Source organism: Hyla sarda, chromosome 11, assembly GCF_029499605.1.
Source record: "Hyla sarda isolate aHylSar1 chromosome 11, aHylSar1.hap1, whole genome shotgun sequence".
Taxonomy (NCBI): Eukaryota; Metazoa; Chordata; class Amphibia; order Anura; family Hylidae; genus Hyla; species Hyla sarda.
This window is the reverse complement of record NC_079199.1, coordinates 84713802-84735959: the sequence shown is the minus strand read 5'-3', so window position 1 is coordinate 84735959 and position 22158 is coordinate 84713802. Positions and strand designations below refer to the sequence as shown.

Sequence of the window (22158 nt, the reverse complement as noted above, 5' to 3'; positions counted from 1 at the left end):
TATGTATTTTCACATGAGAAAAAAAAAAAAACTACTTAGCGAGAATGCGAATTCCGCGAACACAGGAAGAACATTCGTCCATATATTAGTGAAATATCGCGAATTCGAATATGGCCCCTGATGCTCATCACTAATTTTCGGGGGTAGGACTTAAAGTGATAAAGGGCACTTCTCATAATTAATTATTTAACCCCTTAACGACAATGGACGTAAATGTACGTCATGGAGCCGTGGTACTTCACGCACCATGACGTACATTTACGCTCCGCCATGACCGTGTATGCGTGGCAGGTCCCGGCTGCCATCAGCAGCCAGGGACCCGCCGGTAATGGCGGACAGACGCGATCACGTGGATGTCCGCCATCAACCCCTCAGATGCCGTGATCAATACAGATCACGGCATCTGCGGCAGTGCGGTACTTTAAATGGATGATCAGATCGCCCACAGTGCTGCCGCAGGGATCCGATCATCCATAATGACAGACTGAGATCCCTTCAACTGCCTCCATCTGTCTCCGGGGGTCTTCTGCTCTGGTCTGAGATCGAGCAGACGAGAGCAGAAGATCACCGATAACACTGATCAGTGCTATGTCCTATGCTTAGCACTGAACAGTATTAGCAATCATATGATTGCTATGGATAGTCCCCTATGGGGACTATTAAAGTGTAAAAAAAAAATGTAAAAAATAGAAAGATGAAAAATCCCCTCCTCCAATAAAAACGTAAATCATCCGTGTTCCCGATTTTACTCCCCAAAAAACAAAAAAAAATAATCAATAAACATATTTGGTTTCGCCACGTGCGTAAAAGTCTGAACTATCAAAATATATTGTTAATTATCCCGAACGGCGTAAAAAAAAAAATTTTTATCCAAAATTGCTGAATTTTTGTCACATTTTATTCCCAAAAAAATTTATAAAAAATTTATAAAAAGTATAACCTAAGCAAAAGTGGTACCAATAAAAACAGATCACGGCGCAAAAAATTTGCCCTCATACCGCCCTGTATACAGAAAAATGAGAAAGTTATAGGTGGTCAAAATAGGGCAATTTCAAACATAATAATTTTATTAAAATAGTTTGAGATTTTTTTTAAGCTGTACAATTATAAAAAAAAAGCATATAACATGGGTATAATTTTAATCGTATTAACCCACAAAATAAAGAACACATGTCATTTTTACAGTGTACACCGTGAAAACAAAACCTTCCAAAATTTTCCCACATAAATGATATTTTTTGGATTGTTCCGTACATTTTATAGTAAAATACCGTATTTTTTGCCGTATAAGACGCACTTTTTCTTCCCCAAAACTGGGGGGGGGAAGTTGGTGCGTCTTATACGGCAAATACACCCCTATCGGGTCGGTCACTGCCGCCATCAACGGCCGGGACACGCGGCTAATACAGGACATCACCGATCGCGGTGATGCCCTGTATTAACCCTTTAGACGCGGCGATCAAAGATGACCGCCGCGTCTGAAGCGAAAGTGACACTAACCTGGCTGCTCAGTCGTGCTGTTCGGGACCGCCGCGGTGAAATCGCTGCTTCCCGAACAGCTTACAGGACACCGGGAGGGAACTTACCTGCCTCCTCGGTGTCTGCTCCGTGCCGGGATCCCCTGCATGGCGGCGCTCTCTTTCGACGTCATCACGTCGTCGCGCACGCCATCCCGTCATCCAATAGGAGCGGCGTGCGTAGCGACGTGATGGCGGCGACGTGATGACGGCGACGGAGAGTGTGGATCCCGGGGAAGAAGACGTCCGGAGAGTCGGGGACACCTCGGGGACGCGGCGACAGCGATGGAGCAACATCCAGGGCAGCGGTGACGGGTCCGGAGCGGCGGGGACAGGTGAGTACTACCTCCTATGCAGTGGTCTTCAACCTGCGGACCACCAGATGTTGCAAAACTACAACTCCCAGCATGCCCGGACAGCCAACGGCTGTCCGGGCATACTGGGAGTTGTAGTTTTGCAACATCTGGAGGTCCGCAGGTTGAAGATCACTGTTGGGTGCAGAATCTTTTTTTTCTAGATTTTTCCCCTTTGAAATTGGGTGCGTCTTATATGCTGATGCGTCCTATAGGGCGAAAAATACGGTAAGTGATGTCATTAGAAAGTAAAATTGGTGACGCAAAAAGCAAGCCCCATATGGATCTGTGGATGGAAATATAAAAGAGTTATGATTTTTAGAAGGCGAGGAGGAAAAAACGAAAAGGCAAAAATAAAATGGGCCTGGTCCTTAAGGGGTTAAATGCCCACATAATGATGCCCCGCTGCCCAGTGTCAAACTCAATCCCCCTTTCTTGTCAATGGGTGCACTTCCCTGCTTTTCATGTATTTTACCAGTATATGATCAAAACTGCCTGTAAAATGACCCAAAACCGCAAAAAAATGGATTCTGTACACTAGGTGTTGCTTTTTCTGCCACATATATGGTTTACACATGAGGTTGGGGCTCTAGACGGACTGAACAGTATTATCTGCCCACCATTCATATACATGTGCCCTCGAGGGTGGTTATATCCTTCCCTCATGTTTTTGTAGGAGGTCGCTCTGGCTAGAGCAATTTTTATTATTTTTAATTGCATTGTCTTTTTGTATCCATTTGAAGTAACGGGGGTGTGATGAGGGCAGCTGTTGTTACCCTATGGGCTGATGGCATTAACCCCTTGTATTCGTGACGCCAGGGCGTGGTTTATCCTCAATACCACCCTAAGGTATACCGCTAGATCCTGGGCTAGGCACGGGGGGCAATAATGACTCCGACACCAAGTTAAGGATAACGGTAGCTTTACCGAGGGTAGACAGATGGTAAAGTCTATACAGTTCAGCCAGGGCCCCAGGTGGTGACCAGTGACGCAGAGACCTTAAAGGGTACCTCTCATCAAAAAAACTTTTGATATATTATAGATTAATGTATGCAGAATAACTTTACAATTGCATGTTATTAAAAAATATGCTTCTTTCTATTTAAATTTTCCACTTTGAAGAAATGACCACTAGGGGTCTCCCTACCAGTCCTGGCAGCAAGCATTTCAGACTCATGCTGGAGTCCTAAACACTACGAGCTGCCAGTCTGCTTTGTTCAGAAAGGAGAACACTCAGAGCTGCCAGCCTGCTTTGTTCACAGCCTGTTTGGCTGTGAACAAAGCAGGCTGGCAGCTCTGAGTGTTTAGGACTCCAGCATGAGTCAGAAATGCTTGCTGACAGGACTGATCGGGAAAAATACAATAGAAAGAAGGGTATTTTTCATTAACATGCTATTGGAAAGTTATTCAACATTCATTAATCTAAAATATATCAAAAGTTTATTTGATGAGAGGTCCCCTTTAAGGGCTTGATGGGACTTGTAGTAAGACTGGACAATGTAATGCAGGCCATGCTGTCTTGACTTGACTGAAGACTGACAAAGCTGTGACTTTATCTTACTTGAATTGATGGCGGCTGCAGGACTTGACTTTGAGGCCGCCAACAATCTGGACACACACACTAGACACGACTGACCTCAGCAAAGACTTATCTTCCAATAGAGCAAGCTAGCTCCACCCAGGGCTTATATGGGGCAGACTAGCAGGGAGCCCATAGGTCACTCTTAGGGTCACCTGGTCACTGATACCTCCTGGGTAACAATCACATGACATATCACATGGTACAACTCTTAAAGCAACAAGATATTTATAATACATTACAATGCAGAACATATGTACAGGGGGGAAAACAAATACAAGGGAGCCCAGGGGACACTGAAGGGAGGCTGCCGGACAGGGCAGCAAGGGTACGGGGTAACGCCTCCCGTACTGGGCCACCACACATTTATTTTTGTATATTTTTTGCTAATAAAGATTTATATTTTATACAGAAAATTGTTGTTACTGCTAGGTGTGCACTGCATTTTAGTATATCCACTTCATTCTTCCATTGTTTTGTATATGGCTATTGGGATACACTACTTTGCACCCTGATATGTACTCTGATATAGAGGTTGAGCCCCCATATTTTTGTGTTTGATTTAACTTCCTGTAAAATTACTTGCAAACCGCAAAATAAAAATGTTAATTTGCTATTGTCCCCAGGCTGCCTACAAAAAAGAATAAATACTGTGCCATTGAGGCAGGTTTGAGGGCAATGAAAGGGTGTTTTCCAAGACCTTTCTCCTAGGTGAGCTAGCAGAGATGCTCATCAGGTGCCTAATTAATGAGGCCAGCAGAAGTGTGGAAAGTCTAGATATAAGGAAAGGAAACAGAAAAGTCTGGGCTCTTCCCAGAAGAGAGCAAGGTGGCTTTGGGAGGAGGCAGGGGTCCTTGTGAGGATCATACAGCCAGGACTGTGAGTGACACCCACAATAGTGAAATGGACAAGACAAGGAGTCTTAGAACACAAAGCAAGAGGCTGCAAACGCAGGGAGTAAAAGATTGTAGGAAACATATGTTTTAACTGGCAGGGAAAAGCCCTCCAGTTGATAGTCAGGGCATGCTGGGTTGTTTAGTTAGTGACTGGACGGTCTAGGATTTCGTTTGTTCCTGTGTTATGTTTTTATTTATCCTGCAACCTGTCTAATAAAGCTGGTTAGGAGCCAGACTTGCATAAAGAACTGTTGTTTGCCTGCTGAATGAAGTAGAAACATGTCCTGTGGCTGTGTCAATGATGATCCCAGAGCTATCCCCAGGGTGAAATCCCTACAATTCTTTAACTCACCGTCCGTCGCTCCCTCCTAGTTCCGGTATCGGGGTGCTACATCTCCGGCCAGTCTTCGCAGGAAATCTGCTTCAGCTGAGCTGGCCAGAGCTGTAGACCTGACATCACAGCACTGCTCCGTCAATCACTGCCCGCAGCAGCGTCCCACCTCGGTTAGTGATTGGCGGGTGGCACTGTCAGTTCCCTGGCTGTAGATGCTATGCTCTTCAGTTCAGGGAGAAAGCTGTGTCACTGGACGGGCACCCAGATACCGGAGCTACGATGGCGCAACAGAAAATGGGTTAGTGTTTGTTATATTTGAAGGCAGTCTGGGGACAAAAGTAAATTAACATTTTCCACAGGACAACCCCTTTTAATGATCTTTCTTTCATGGTTAGAAATATATAGGTGGTGCAGTTAGGTATATGTTACGCCAAGCGCTCCGGGTCCCCGCTCCTCCCCGAAGCGCTCGCAGCGTTTACCTGCTCGCAGCGCCCCGGTCAGACCCGCTGACCGGGAGCGCTGCGATAGTGTCCCTAGCAGGGATGCGGGACGCGCCCGCTTGCGGTTCACATTCCAGCCTGCTTACCGGGCCCGTTCCCTGTTTGTTCAGTCCCGGCGCGCGCGGCCCCGCTCCCTAAGGCGCGCGCGTGCCGGCTCTCTGCGATTTAAAGGGCCAGTGCGCCGCTGATTGGCGCCTGGCCCAAATTAGTGAATTCACCTGTGTCCATGTCTATAATACCTTACTTCCCCTTCCAGCATCGCCGGATCTTGTTGCCATTGTGCCAGTGAAAGCGTTTCCCTGTATGTCCCAAGCCAGTGTTCCAGACCTCCTGCCGTTGCCCCTGACTACGATCCTTGCTGCCTGCCCTGACCTTCTGCTACGTCCGACCTTGCTCTGGCCTAATCCCTTGTACCGCGCTTATCTCAGCAGTCAGTCGGGTTGAGTCGCTATCGGGTGGAATGACCTGGGGGTTACCTGCCGCAGCAAGTCCATCCCGCTTTGCGGCGGGCTCTGGTGAATACCAGTAACCCCTTAGACTCCGTTCCCCTGGTACGGCCCACGTCATCACCCCACTGACACAGAGGATCCACCACCAGCATCCTCACAGTACCCGGATCCTGACAGTATATGAGGTCCCTCAACTTTCAATGATCTCAAGTTACAATATTGACCAATCGGAATGGGTATTTCCCTGTATTACTGAAGTGCATGCACCTTACTGTACAGGGAGGTACTACATGTTATGTGCTACTCTTTACCTGTGCCAAGGATAGCTGTTCATATGGACACAAGGTGGGGATGGTTCCATTTTACATTTTTTGGGACACTGTGGGTATTGTACTTGCAACTCTATTCTCTACATTAACAGTGATTTACAGCTTCCAGTATCTCTTATTTTATTTTATATGTAAAGATTTGCTTTATCTGTAATAGTTAGTCCCCTTTCACACTGCCATTGTGCCCTGTCGGAAAACGCCCGTTATATTTTTTTCATGCCTTTAACGTCCATTATCTGGACGGGGCACAACATCTCTTCTCGGCCTTTAGGCTAAGATCAAGTGTAGTATCTGTTCTTACCAGTTTCATTCCGGTGGCAGGCGACACCGGTGTGGAGCTGGTAGGGATGGGTGGTGCATGGTATGGGGCAGGTGTACCGGGGAGTTCCGGGGCTGGTTCTGAGGAATCAGCTCAACGGCTCCCCCAATATGACCTGTCTCCTCCGGGTCTCGCCATGAGGCTGAGAGGGTCTAGAGCCAAGGCACTTTAGTGCCTCGGGATGTGGTGACCCTTGAGGTGCCGAAACTCACTGGGAGTATTGGCTCACTGAGTTGAAGCACGGGCACCATGAACTCTTCACCTCGTGGCACTCACCTCTTGATTCCCGGCCTTCTGGCTAGGATCAGAGACATTTTTTATAGATCCGGATGGATGTTCGGGTAGTATATCTCCACACATTCACTTATTTATTTATTTTTGTCTCACTGTCCCTTTTTGCGTGTTGTGTGTTCACAGGATTTGTTAGGATGCAGTAGCCTTCTGGGTGTCCCTCCTGGTGGTCTAGGGGAGGTGTGTGTGGCCATCAGGTTCCTCACCTCCCTGCAAACACCCCGGGTACTCCTGCATTGGCAGGGTACCGACCGTTATCGGCTCTGCGGGCAGATACCTTGGCTAATGCCAAAAGGGATGACAGGAGCATTTGTGGTCCCTTAGTAGCTTCGGCGAAAAGGGACATCGAATCTGGAACCTTGCAGGTACTCTTTGGTCCGGAGGCAAAGGGTAGGGTTTGTTGGGGGGGCCTCTCTCCTATTTGAGTGTAACACATTTGCACTTTTTCTGGCACTTTGGGTGATTCAAGAGCACATTCCTCAGCTCTTAGATAAAAAAATCTGGACGGGGCACATCGGGCAACAACGAGTTCCGACAGATCCCATTTACTATTATGGGGGCCGTCGGGCGCTGTTGTTTTTTAACGGGACTAGCAGGAAAAAAATACATCACATGATGTATTTTTTTCTCCTGCTATTCTCCCGTTTCCCAGATGTGTTCAAACGGCAGTGTGAAAGAAGTTTAATCTACTTATTTTATCTTAAATGCTCACTTTTTTCTATTTCCGGATGACATTTTGGGGGCTTCAGAACCAATTACCAGGTTTCCATTGAGTAATGGTCTCGACATACAATAGTCAACTTGGAACCAATAAATATTGTAACTTGAGGGGTCAATGTATGTTGCCATGCATTGAAGAGGCGTTTCTTCCGAACCTTTTACTACAATAGAGAAGATGGATCATGTAATGAATGGTTTTGCTGGCTGCATCTCTCTGCCTGCTATGAAATCTTGTTTGACATCCAAAGCCTCCGAAATGCGTCAGTACAAGGAACGAACAACACTACAGTTCTTTCACAGCTCCCTACAGACGCTGTAATGGCCTCACAAGGTTAAAGCAACCCAGCTATATCCTACATGGGTATGTGGAACGTCACTGGGCTTGTCCTGAAGGCCCCGCTTTCTGATTAATGTCCCGATCACAGTGACCCAGGCATGACTGCAAGACGGAGGCAACCATTAGAATTCATGTCACGTCCCCACACTGGCAATGTAAATAGCCTACCGTGTTAATGCTGCGCAGCAAATCTTTTCTATACGTTGTGCCTTTGGAGATGCGGCATTAGTATTATATATAGGGTTGCCACCTGGCTGGTATTTTACCGGCCCAGCCGGTATTTTGGCCACCCTGTCAGTATTTTTATATAAAAAATACCGGCAATGCAATGGCCGGTATTTACCCAACCAATCCCGGTATGTTGCACCATATACTATACAAGTGTTTTCCAATGAGAGCGCCTCCAGCTGTTGCAAAACTGCAACTCCCAGCATGCCCGGACAGCCAACGGCTGTCCGGGCATGCTGGGAGTTGTAGTTTTGCAACAGCTGGAGGCACCCCTGGTTGGAAAACACTGACCTATACTGTATACTACTATATAGTCCAACATGCTGGGAGTTGTAGTTTTCGTTTGGGGAAGCTGCTGAGCCACAGGCTGTATCAGGGCATGCTGGGAGTTGTAGTTAGTAACTAACAGCAACTCCCGAATTTAATTTAAAAAAAAAAAGCGATCAAAAAGTCACATCAAAACAAAAATTGTACTGTTAAAAACTACAGATCGGGGCGAAAAAAATTATCCCTCATACAGGCCCATATAAGGAGAAATAAAAGTTATAGGGGTCAGTATAGGACAAAATTTCCTATATGTGTATGCTGTGATGTCACACATATATAATTAATTATGCAAATTAGCATAGCCAGTATTTTTTTGGGAAAGAAAGGTGGCAACCCTAATTATATAGAATGTCACCAAAACAGGGCTATGACAGGTTTATGTACGTAAAGCCTAATATGGGTATAATTAGACAATAAGCAACTTCTAATATACTTTTCAAGATCTCTGCTCGCTCTCAGTGAATGGAAATAGAAACATTAACCTCTTAAATTCAAAGGCCGAAGCTGCTCTTGCATGGTGCTTTTTCCTCAGGCTGGTTTATGTCAGCTCCAGAGGACATTTGGTTACATCATGTGACCCCTAATGCTGAAGGCTATGTGTATAGAGATTGTCGGAGGCCCAAAGAAGCATTGCCACAGCAGTGCCAGGGAGAGCTAGTATAGTGGGTTTGGGGTGTTTTTTTTAATTAAAGCAAATATAACTGTTACACACTGCGCTCTGGCCGCAGTGTCCCCGACCGCCGGCGGGGCAAGGATTCGCATCGCTGGATGCGCCCGCATTCGAATCCCAGCCAATCTCTCACCACGCTCCGCTCCTGCAGCTCCTTCTGTCTCTCAGCTCCGGCGCGCGCGTCTCCGTCCCTTAGGGCGCGCACGTGCCAGAGCTGTGAAATTTAAAGGGCCAGTACGCCCATAATTAGTGAATACACCTGACACCACATTATAAGTTGTTTGCACCTCCCACACTTCCCTGCCGGATGTTCAGTGCATATTGCCTGAGAGAAAGCGTTTCTATTGCCTGTTGCCATACCCGTGCATCCAGACCTTCCTGCTTTTTTTTTTTTTGACTAGGAACCCTTGCCGCCTGCCTTGACCTTCTGCTACGTTGACTACGCTACTGCCTCTTCCTTTGGTACCCCGCCTTCCCAGTTATCTGTGTGGTCGAGCCGTGTCGGGGGTAGCGACCTGGGTGTCGCCTGCCGCTGCAAGCCCATCCTGCCTTGCGGCGGGCTCTTGTGAAGACCAGTGGCACCTTAGACTCCGCTCCCCGATACGGTCCGAGTCATCAGCCACACAGTAGAGGATCCACATCTAGCTCTGTTACAATAACCTGTGCAAAGGGGTGGCACTGTTTTTGAAAAAAAAAGTAAGACAACAGCCATGTTTTTCTAATCGTGTGCAGTCACATAAATTTAAATGGGCACTGTCAGATTCAAAAACATTCCATACGTTGTAAACCTAGGCAAAACATTAACCTTTCTAATATGCTACATTAGAAAATTGTATTTCCTTTTTATAGAAATAATGGCTTAAAAACCACCACAAGTGTCCTCACACCATCCACAACATAATTGTTACGCCGAGCGCTCCGGGTCCCCGCTCCTCCCCCCCGGAGCGCTCACGGCGTCTCTCTCCCTGCAGCGCCCCGGTCAGACCCGCTGACCGGGAGCGCTGCACTGACATTGCCGGCGGGGATGCGATTCGCACAGCGGGACGCGCCCGCTCGCGAATCGCATCCCAAGTCACTTACCCGTCCCGGTCCCCGGCTGTCATGTGCTGGCGCGCGCGGCTCCGCTTTCTAGGGAGCGCGTGCGCCAGCTCTCTGAGACTTAAAGGGCCAGTACACCAATTATTGGTGCCTGGCCCAATTAGCTTAATTGGCTTCCACCTGCTCCCTGGCTATATCACATCACTTCCCCTGCACTCCCTTGCCGGATCTTGTTGCCTTGTGCCAGTGAAAGCGTTTAGTGTTGTCCAAGCCTGTGTTACCTGATCTCCTGCTATCCATATTGACTACGAACCTTGCCGCCTGCCCCGACCTTCTGCTACGTCTGACCTTGCCTCTGCCTAGTCCTTCTGTCCCACGCCTTCTCAGCAGTCAGCGAGGTTGAGCCGTTGCTAGTGGATACGACCTGGTTGCTACTGCCGCAGCAAGACCATCCCGCTTTGCGGCGGGCTCTGGTGAACACCAGTAGCCTCTTAGAACCGGTCCACCAGCACGGTCCACGCCAATCCCTCGCTGACACAGAGGATCCACAACCTGTAAGCCGAATCGTGACAATAATCCTGTCAGGCTGCAGCATCATCTTTGTCCCAGTTGAAGCACAGGCTTGGACAAAGTCCAGTGAGGGTGAGACTAGCACTCCTCTGTGCTCATTCTTGTCCTATCAGACACCAGTCTAAAAACAGAGGAGGGGGTTACAGAGCAACCTGCAGCGATTGGATAAAGAAACCCAACACAGCAGACTCAGGGAGAGACATGCCCCCTCCAAAGCCCAGGATGAAAAACCAAGTGAGCAACAAAAATAAGGTATTTGTGAGTGAAATATAGGTGCTAGACAAATACAAATTATATGTACATGATCAGGATTAGGTACTGAGTAACATATAACATTTTAGTTTGTTTGTGGGATATGACAGGTACTCTTTAAGTACATAAGAAAGATGCTGCACTTTTTCTTGTGGTCTTATGGGGATTAAGCTTTATTTTCATAAATCTGGAAAAATCCTTTAAGTTGGGGTATTGTCAGATAAGAAAATAATACTAAAGCAGAGAGTGTAATAGCATTCCCTTCTGAAGCTCTACTTGAAAGATGGCTGTCTTGCAGGGGTGGCCATACTTGTGTAGATGCTTTTGGTTGGGCTCAACTAAGTTTGGCTGGGTTCTTAGAAATATACTGTTCCATACGTTCATTCTGACATCCACTACTCAGAAAGGGGTGTGTCCCAGGCAAGCACTGAGCATGCTCTCACTCACCATACATTCACTTCCTCCATGAGTCTTCTGTGCTGTGCTAGGTCTCTTCATCCAATCACTGCAGGCTGCTCTGTAGCCCTCTCCACTCTCTTTTCAGACAGGAGTCTGATAGACAGGACAGGAGTGAACACAGAGAAGTGCTAGTCCTACCCTCACTTACTGGACTTTGTCCCAGCCTGTGCAGATGATGCTGCAACCGGACAGGATTATGTTCTAGATGGTTTGGGGACCCCTAGTGGTTGTTTTTAAAAGTCATAATTTCTATAAAAAGGAGGCATTCTTTTATGAAGTATATTGGAAAGGTCAATGTTTTGCCAAGACGTATAACATATAAAATGTTTTTGATTCATACAATGCCCATTTAAGTCTCCGCGGCTACTGGTAGCCATTTGACTGATTGTAAAAGTCACAGTAAACTGCCATATGGAGGGAAGAGAGGAGCAGCCTGCTCACAGCGATGGCCAGGCAGAGAATTATTTTCATTTAAATAGTGGAAGGAAAGATCTTACCAGGCAAACACATGTACGTAGCTGTGGTGCCCACAGAGGCATGGACCATCTGTCCACTCTTTGGGTAAAATCATGGGCAGCAGAACTGTTTACTGCTTGGGTATAATGCTCACGATGGTACAATGTATTCTTGTATATTGCTGCACAGACACAAGTAGTACTATATCAGCGCCACTTGTTGAATAGTTAAAGGGGTATTCTGGCTTTATAAATCTTATCCAAAGGATAGGGGAGAAGATGCATGATCGCAGTGGTCCCGTCGCTGGGAACCCGCGTGATCTCGGTGCAGGCCCCGGCATTCTGTGCCGGGGGCTGCCTCCTAGACGGGGATGTCACGTCACACCCCTCCATTCATGTCTATGGACATGAATGGAGGGGCGTGGCCGTGATGTCATGTCCCCGTTTTGGAGGCAGCACCTGGCACAGATTGCTGGGGGCTGCACCGAGATCGCGGGGGTAGGGGATAAGATGTATAAAGCCGGAATACCCCTATAATGTTTATCCAGAAAAGCAATACAAAATTGGCCACACAGGGTAGGAAACTACTATAAAGGGGTGAATCACATGTGGTCTCCCGGTACAGGACCTTGTCCTGTCCCTGTCTAAAGTCCCCTGAGTTCGATTCCCTCCATTTCCACAGGGCTCTCCTGCAGGGCTTAGGCCTTGTTCGCCTCACATAAATATGTTACTGTATATTATTTAATGTATATAGAGGTAATCTAAATGTAAAGGACCTTCCTAGGTCATGTGACATGTTATAATGGTTTGTACAGATATTTAGGACCTTCCTGGATCATGTGGTAATGTCATGTGATGTACCCAGAGTTCTCTGGGTTCAGGACTTACAGGCTTTGCAACCAATGGGATTAGTCCAGCCCCCTTAGTATATAAGGGGCTGTAGTCTGTAAATTCACTCTCTTATTTCCCGGATCCAAAGCAAGCACAATCAGCACATCTTCATTCATCTAAACTAGGCCAAAGCCTAAAGAAACAGCAGCCACTAAAACTGTGAGTTATAAAGCTCAACCTACAAATCCTGCGTGACTACTATTCCACTCAAATCTTATAATTAGTAGCACAGTGGCCTGCTTAAGTCCCAGCAAAGCCTGTGAGGAACCTGCATCCCGGTTACCTGAAGAGAAACTGTACAATCGCAAAGACTGTTGCATAAAAGTTCAAGTAAAAGTTTCCAGTTCTCATAAATTCTGATGTGGATATTCCATTTATTATCCCTGCCGTTTGTGGGCCGGTTGGCGGCAGGACCTCCAATACTAAGCAAACCACACCCTGGCATCACGACAAGTAATAGTTAATACCACTAGACCTTGTAATATCATTTCAACACCCCAGACACCACACATATTTTGATTAAAAATGTTATTTGGGAGGCAATAAAAATGGGAAATGAAAATGATCATAAGATATGCCTTTTATTTAGGCTCAGAGGTCCGGTAATGTACAAAGGCCTGGCACCGAGTACACAAGACTGGACAGTTCCTGGTAAGGCAGCCATTACAGAGCTGAATTGGTGCCATAGTCTGTATTCCTATAAATATCTGACGTCCGTGCCTCGTACACACTGTTACACACACCTCTCTCCTCCCATGCTGCTGCGCCTCTAAGAATAGATCACTAGCACGCTCCTGACAACAAAATGATTTGCAAGGAGGAACAGCGTGCAGCCTGCTCGGTGATAACGCTTGTGTATCTTGCTAACACAACACATATTGCGCGCTACGAAAAACAAAGTGAGCGTGTAACATGCAGTGATCTGACCAGAAAAACTAAAAAGAATCTGATCTTAATCTCATACTCAATCCATAAATACAGACACGCAGGCTAGACTGTACTTTTTCGAAGACTGAGGTTAATTGGCGTAGTAGCTATAGGCTCGCAGCGGTAGGAATATTATGTTGGATGCCGAGGACGTGACACTATTACTGTTACATTGTTGGGGTGGGCACTAGGGTTGCCACCTTTCTTGCCCAAAAAAAATACCGGCCATGCTCATTTGCATAAATAATTATATATGCGTGACATCACAGAATACACATATGTGTATACTGTCATTTTTTTAAATTTCTCCTTATACGGGCCTGTATGAGGGATCACTTTTTGCGTCCCGATCTGTAGTTTTTAACAGTACCATTTTTGTTTTAATTTGACTTTTTGATCCCTTTTTTTAAATAAAATTTGGGAGTCGCAGTTAGTCACTAACTACAACTCCCAGCATGCCCTGATACATCCTGTGGCTCAGCAGCTGCCCCAAACGAAACTACAACTTTAAGCATGTTGGACTATAGAGTAGTATATAGTATAGGTCAGTGTTTTCCAACCAGGGGTGCCTCCAGCTGTTGCAAAACTACAACTCCCAGCATGCCCGGACAGCCGTTGGCTGTCCGGGCACGCTGGGAGTTGTAGTTTTGCAACAGCTGGAGGCGCTCTGGTTGGGAAACCCTGGTATAGTATATGGTGCAACATTCCGGGAGTTGGAGGATTGGTTGGATAAATATTGACCATTCCATTGCCGGTATTTTAAATATAAAAATACCGGCAGGGCGGACAAAATACCGGTTCTGCTGGTAAAATACCGGCCATGTGGCAACCCTAGTGGGCACAAAGTGAAATTATCATTTTGTGGGGCATAAAAAAGGGCACTATTATTGTGGAGCACCAAGGAGACACCCAATGAGTCTTGGACAGGACAAGTACCGTATATACTCGAGTAAAAGCAGAGTTTTTCAGCACGATTTTTCGTGCTGAAAACGCCCCCCTCTGCATATACTCGAGTGAACAATTTTGGCTTAGCTGTGAGGGGATGGGCCAGACCATCCATCTTTGGGCATCTATGCTGCAGGGACCGTCTGGTGGGGAGGGTTAGTCGTTCCGGACTGTCCCATCTTCACCGGGAGGCCCTCTTCTCCGCTCTGGGCCGGCCCCAAACTAGTGACGCTGCATTGACGCCACCGCGCAGGGACATCACGGACGTCTGCTGCACGTAGACGCCCCTGCGCGTCGTTGTCAACACAACGTCACTAGTCCGAGGCCAGCCCGGAGCGGAGAAGAGGGCTACCCAGTGAAGATGGGACAGTCCGGAACGACTAACCCTCCCCACCAGACGGTCCCTGCAGCATAGATGGTCAAAGGTGGCTGGCCCGGACCAGCTCACCATGGGGAGGTGAGTAGAAAACAAAAGGGGGGTCTGGATTATGACGAAGGGATTCACAGGCGGTGATAATGAAGGGGGGGGGGGGATGATGATGAGGGGGATCATCACACTGTCATTATCACCCCGTCATCATCACCCTGTCATTATGACAGGGTGATAATGACAGGGTGATGATGATGAGGGTGATAATGACAGGGGTGTTAATGACAGGGGGGGATGATGTATTTCCCAACCTAGGCTTATAGTCGAGTCAATAACTTTTCCTAGGTTTTTGGGCTGAAATTAGGGGCCTCGGCTTATATTCGGAATAGCTAATACTAGAGTATATACGGTAATCATTTTGGTCTGGACCCAGAAAGAGAATGAAAGGGAAAGGGAAGACTATAGTCATATAGTCTATGAAATTAGAGGGGAAGCAAGGCCTGAAGGAGAGAGATCAGGGCACATTATGTGCTCCACCATGGCTGGAGGTCGGCCTATAAACATAGAAGATTGAGACTTCGTGCCATTCGAGGGAATGTGGCTAAACTCAGGGGCAAAACTCGCACGTGAGGCCCTCACTGACACTCATAATTGAAAAAGATATATAAGCGATAATAAAAATGAACTGTATAAACTACATTTTTGTACGCATCGCCATTCATTTCACATTGTTAGGGGGGGGGGAGAGTTAGACAGCAATGTGGCCCCTGCATGAGGGAGGCCTTAGGCGGCTGCCTAACCTGCCTAATTAAAGAGCCGCTTCTACCAGGGGCACTGGACATAACTGCTGTTGGTAGAAAGATGATCTTTCTGTGGAGAAGAACCCAACAAGCTGAACTAACAAGGAGGAGGATCAGAGGTTGGAAAACATAACAGTGCGGCCTTTGCACTTCTGAGGAATAAGTCACCATGAAGTGGGTGAGCAAGACTGGAGTTTAGTACTGCTGTACTGCCAAGCTGTGGCCTTGTTGCATTTGACACACAGTTTGTGTGTGGTATTGCATCTCAGTTTCATTGAAGTAAATGGAACCAAGCTGTAAAATCACACACAGCCTGTGGACAAGTGTTTGGAAGAAATTAGCTCTGTTTTTTCATTCCTTGATAACCATATTAGCACAGAAAAAACTAAAGTTGGATTCAAAATGGCCGACTTCAAAATGGCCACCATGGTCACCACCTATCTGGAATAGTTTCCCCCCTGCACAATTTAGCACAGAAATCCAAAGCCCCATAGAATTAAAGAACTGTGGCGCAACACTTTTCTTTTCCCCTGTGCATTGTCTGCAACAACTAAAAAAACTAACTTTAACTCACCTTCCTACATTCCCTCGTTGTGCCGATATTGGCGTCCTCTTCCTCTGGTGCTGGTCTTCTTCCTTGTTCCTGGGCTCGGTGACTCATACTGTGCTCAGCGTATCACCGGCTGCAGCAATGTCCTGCCTCGGCCGGTGATATGCTGAGCACACTGTCATGTAAGGAGCCCGGAACCCGACCTTCTCCCTCCCGGCCAAGGCGGGACATCGCTGCGGCCAGTGATACGCTGAGCACAATATGAGTCACCAAGCCCAAGAAGCAGACCAGCACCGGAGGACCTGGACGCCGATATCGGCACAACGTGCTGTTCATCAGGATCTAAGAGAGAGATTGTAATGGCTCCCCCTCTTATAAAGGGGTGCTGAGCCAGAAGCCCATAGGTCAAGATGCAGGTCACCTGGTTAGCTGGTGCTCTCTGGGTAACAAACACATCATGTGAACACATTATCATGTGACTAACTCAAAGGTCCTTTATACATAACACACATAACACTATACATAATATATATTACTATGGGGGAAACACTGCAGGAGAGCCCCTAGGACACAGAGGGACTCAACCTGACAGGGCCTAAGTACTGTACAGGACTATATCCCGTACTGGGACATCACACTTCATTATGACTGAACCACACAGTACACACAGTAGTTATGACATATATAGACGTGCCATGTGACACCAGAAGAGTGGTGCCCAGTTTGGGGGGGCACATTCCCTTTAGCACTGACAAGGTGTACCTGTACATGTATCCTTTTTTTATGCTAAACCATCTGTAATCAGGACAATTTTTAGTGAAATTATTATATGCTAATAAACCCAAAATGCATAAAAGGAGTCAGATTAAAACACAGTCAGAAAACGGTGTCACAAAGTGAGTGAGTAAATTATAAAACCACAGTATGTGCCACCAGATGATCAGTGTCACTTCAGAATTACAAGTATACTGATCCAGAATAATCACATAAACGTTTCCTTCTGTTTGTCACCAAATGATGTCTGTATCGCAAAATGGAATTTTGGTACACAAAGTGCCTTAACTTAATTGAATTCTTTATTTTATTTTACAGTCAAGGATGGATAAGGCCTGTTGGTGTATACGGAAAACAATTCACTCATTCTCAATATATTGCGCCCAACAAAACATTTGGGGAGATTTATCGAAACCTGTCCAGAGGAAAAGTTGGTGAGTTGCCCATAGCAACCAATCAGATCACTACTTTCATTTTTCACAAGTGATCTGATTGGTTGCTATGGGCAACTCTGAAACTTTTCCTCTGGACGGGTTTCGATAAATCTCCCCCAATGATTGTGTTTAACCCCTTAAGGACTCTTTCTGCACTTTAGTTTTTTCCTCCTTACCTTTTAAAAATCACAACCCTTTCAATTTTGCACCTAAAAATCCATATGATGGCTTATTTTTTTTTGCGCCACCAATTCTACTTTGTAATGACATCAGTCATTTTACCCCAAAATCTATGGCGAAACCAAAAAAAAAAAACGCCATTGGCTTCCGTTTCTACGCAGTATATTTTTCGGTAAAAATGATACCTTCTCTTTATTCTGTAGGTCCATATGATTAAAACTAGAGATGAGTGAAGTTACAGTGATTCGATTCGTCACAAACTTCTCGGCTCGGCGGTTGCTGAATTTAGCCTACATAAATTAGTTCAGCTTTCAGGTGCTCTGGTGGTCTGGAAAAGGTGGATACAGTCCTAGGAGATCCCCTACTTATATAGGTTTGATTTTGTCGCACTTCTGGAATAAATCATAACTACATGCAAGAAAATTAATACGTTTTAAAATTGTCATCTTTTGACACCTATAACTTTTTCATTTTTTGGCGCACAGGGCGGTATGAGGGCTCATTTGTTGCGCCGTGATCTGAAGTTTTTAGCGGTACCATTTTTGTATTGATCAGACTTTTTTTATAAAAAAAAATTCAGGATATAAAAAGTGACCAAAAATATGCTATTTAGAACTTTGAATTTTTTTTTGCGTGTACGCCATTGACCGTGCAGTTTTATTAATGATATATTTTTATAATTCAGACATTTCCGCACAAGGCGATACCACATATGTTTATTTTTCTTTATTTACACTGTTTTTTTTTCAATGGGAAAAGGGGAGTGATTCAAACTTTTATTAAGGAAGGGGTTGAATGATCTTTTTTTTTTTTTCACTTTTTTTCTTTTTTTGCAATGTTATAGCCCCCATAGGGGGCTATAACACTGCACACACTGATCTTTTACATAGGTCTTTGTTATCCCATAGGATAACATTGATCAGTGATTCTGCCGCTTGACTGCTCATGCCTGGATCTCAGGTACTGAGAAGTCATTCGGCGATCGGACAGCATGGAGGCAGGTAGGGGCCCTCCTTGTGTGTTCCAGCTGTTCAGGACGCTGCGATTTTGCCGCAGCAGTCCCGAACAGCCGACTGAGCTAGCAGGGAGTAGTTTACTTTCACTTTAGACGTGGCGATCAACTTTGAATGCCACGTCTAAAGGGTTAATGGCGCACGGCACTGCAATCAGCCACGGGTCCCAGCCATTGTTAAAGGCCGGGCCCGACCCGCTATGACGTTATAGAAAGGGAGCGGACTCATGGCGTCCAAGTACGCCCTGAGTCCTTAAGTGGTTAAAGGGGTACTCCAGTGGAAAACATTTTTTTTTTTTTTTTTTAAATCAACTGGGGCCAGAAAGATAAACAGATTTGTAAATCACTTCTATTAAAAAATCTTAATCCTTCCAGTACTTATGAGCTACTGTATGCTCCACAGGAAGTTGAGTAGTTCTTTTCTATCTGACCACAGTGCTCTCTGCTGACACCTCTGTCCATGTCAGGAACTGTCCAGAGCAGGAGAGGTTTGCTATGGGGATTTGCTCCTGCTCTGGACAGTTCCTGACATGGACAGAGATGTCAGCAGAGAGCACTGTGGTCAGACAGAAAAGAAATTCAAAAAGAAAAGAATTCCTGTGGAGTATACAGCAGCTGATAAGTACTGGAAGGATTAAGATTTTCATATAGAAGTCATTTACAAATCTGTTTATCTTTCTGGCACCAGTTGATTGAAAAGAAAAATGTTTTTCCTCCACAAAACCCCTTTATATAAAACTGCCATATAGTGCCCACAAGATGCTGCCATACAGCTCCATAGTAATACCCCCATATAATTCCTAAACAATACGGCAAGGTATATTCACTATCCTAGTGTCTAGTGCAGTGTTTCCCAAGCAGGGTGCCTCCAGCTGTTGCAAAACTACAACTCCCAGCATGCCCGGACAGCCGTTGGCTGTCCGGGCATGCTGGGAGTTGTAGTTTTGCAACAGCTGGAGGCACCCTGCTTGGGAAACACTGGTCTAGTGAGTCAGTACCCACTGTGGGTGTAATTCCCTGTTGTCAATGAAAGGAGGGGAGTTCAGGCATAAATTATTGGCTGGGCCCTATGATGCCATCATGAATACAATGGGCACAATATCAAGTTGATAGCAAGGCAGGCGGATTATAATTATAAATATATACCAACATATGCCAAGTGCCCCCTAAAATGATCACGTGAGCCTTCGCTGCATTACACAAAATAATCCCGGAAACATTCTAGAATGAAGACATTCGACTGCTCACTACCAAGATCCCTCAAACATTTTTACACCTTGACAAGTGCGGCTGTATTTTCACACTCCAGCAGCAGGTGATCTGCTCGGTAATATATATATATATATATATATATATATATATATATGCATGTGATTATCGAGAAGAGGGTGAGGGGTTAACAGGTTTGGCGCAATATACAGGCAGCCTTCTTTATGGATTCTCCATGTGACTAAGGCTGGGTTCACACCACGTTTTGTTAACTACGGTTCCCGTATACGGCTAGGAGGAGGGGTGGGCGGGGCTTAATCGCGGCGCCCGCACTCAGCCGTATTCGGGAACCGTATTTAATGCATGTCTATGAGCCGACCGGAGTGAACCGCAGCCTCCGGTCGGCTTCGTTTTCGGCCGTATGCGGTTCCCCGTCGACCACGGCTGCGGTTCACTCCGGTCGGCTCATAGACATGCATTAAATACGGTTCCCTATACGGCCGAGTGCGGGTGCCGCGATTAAGCCCCGCTTACCCCTCCTCCCAGCTGTATACGGGAACCGTAATGACAAACCGTAGTGTGAACCCAGCCTGACCACGATTTTGTCTCCGGTTTAAAAACCGTACTGCAACCGCATACGTATTTTTTTAAACATGGACGTCAATGGGAAACGCACATGTATACGGTTCCATACGGGGAAAACGTATACTTTTTTACTTTGCACATGCGCATTTGAATCCTAAAGTCCCCACCCAAGACCCCTCCCATCAAAAATGGACAAAATTTTCAAAAACTTATGGGTTTTTTTCTATAAAAACTGACGGAACTGTATGCACTTTTAGAAACAGTATACTGTTTAATAACGCATACGGTTTACTTTTTCCCATACTGTTCCATCCGTTTTTTTCCCCAAACGGTTTTTGATAGAAAACGTATGCGGGAACCGTAGTTGAAAAACGTAGTGTGAACCCAGCCTAATATATATATGCATGTGATTATCGAGAAGAGGGTGAGGGGTTAACAGGTTTGGCGCAGTATACAGGCAGCCTTCTTTACAGATTCTCCATGTGACTTACACTATATGGAAAAGGTGGCATTAGCTAGGGCTGGGTTCACATCACGTTTTTGCCATACGGTTTTCAATCCGTTTTTCTAAAGAAAACCGTATGGCAAAAAAACGGATGGAACAGCATGGGAAAAGTAAACCGTATGCGTTTTTAAACAGTATACTGTTTTTAAAAGTGCATACAGTTCCGTCAGTTTTTATAGAAAAAAAAACCCATACGTTTTTGAAAATTGTGTCCATTTTTAATGGGAGGGGTCTTGGGTGGGGACTTTAGGATTCAAATGCGCATGTGCAAAGTAAAAACGTATACGTTTTTCCCGTATGGAACCGTATACATGTGCGTTTCCCATTGACGTCCATGTTTAAAAAAAAAACGCATGCGGTTGCAGTACGGTTTTTAAACTGGAGTCAAAACCGTGGTTGACCACGCTTTTGTCTCCGGTTTAAAAACCGTACTGCAACCGCATACGTTTTTTTTAAACATGGAATTCAATGGGAAACGCACATGTATACGGTTCCATACGGGAAAAACGTATACGTTTTTACTTTGCACATGCGCATTTGAATCCTAAAGTCCCCACCCAAGACCCCTCCCATTAAAAATGTACAAAATTTTCAAAAACGTATGGGTTTTTTTTTCTATAAAAACTGACGGAATTGTATGCACTTTTAAAAACAGTATACTGTTTAATAACGCATACGGTTTACTTTTTCCCATACTGTTCCATCCGTTTTTTTGCCATACGGTTTTCTTTAGAAAAACAGATTGAAAACCGTATGGCAAAAACGTGATGTGAACCCAGTCTAATTATAGTGCCAGACATGAATTATCTCTTATTAGGACGTATTTCCTCTGCCTATTTTTTTTGGTCCATGTTACGTGCTTATATTACTATCATTACACTGGAAAGTAGGATAATAGTTTAGCTTTGTGAATGGTCCCTTTGGTCAGATTTACACAGCCGAGATATAGCCACATTTCACCGTCTATATGTTACAGCCATTCAGTAATTGAAATGGTCTGGTGCACTACAAAATCAGGGTCTAATCTGATAGGCCATTCAGGAGTCTAGGAGAGCTGGGTAGTAGCCTCCGGCTGTCCAGGTATGCTGGGAGTTGTAGTTTTGCAACAGCTGGACGCATGCTGGTTGGGAAACACTGTACTTCAAAATCAGGGTCCAGTCTGATAGGCCATTCAGGAGTCTAGGAGAGCTGGGTAGTAGCCTCTGGCTGTCCAGGTATGCTGGGAGTTGTAGTTTTGCAACAGCTGGAGGCACCTTGGTTGGGAAACACTGGTCAAGAATATGTGGCCACTACGGGATACTAGGCTTCTAACTAGAGATGAGCGAACTTACAGAAAATTCGATTCGTCACGAA

The 22158-nt window shown here is 45.7% G+C and overlaps 1 protein-coding gene and 1 non-coding gene across 2 annotated transcripts in view; one reads left to right on the top strand and one right to left on the bottom strand.

Annotated features, from left to right (window-relative positions):
• The window catches only part of SV2A (synaptic vesicle glycoprotein 2A), a 193845-nt gene that overhangs the window by 167864 nt on the left and 3823 nt on the right, over positions 1 to 22158 (bottom strand). The gene's annotated exons all lie outside the window — the stretch shown is intronic.
• Positions 6210 to 6396, top strand: LOC130296041 (U2 spliceosomal RNA). Its single transcript, XR_008849113.1, has one exon. It is a non-coding gene; the product is annotated as a U2 spliceosomal RNA (small nuclear RNA).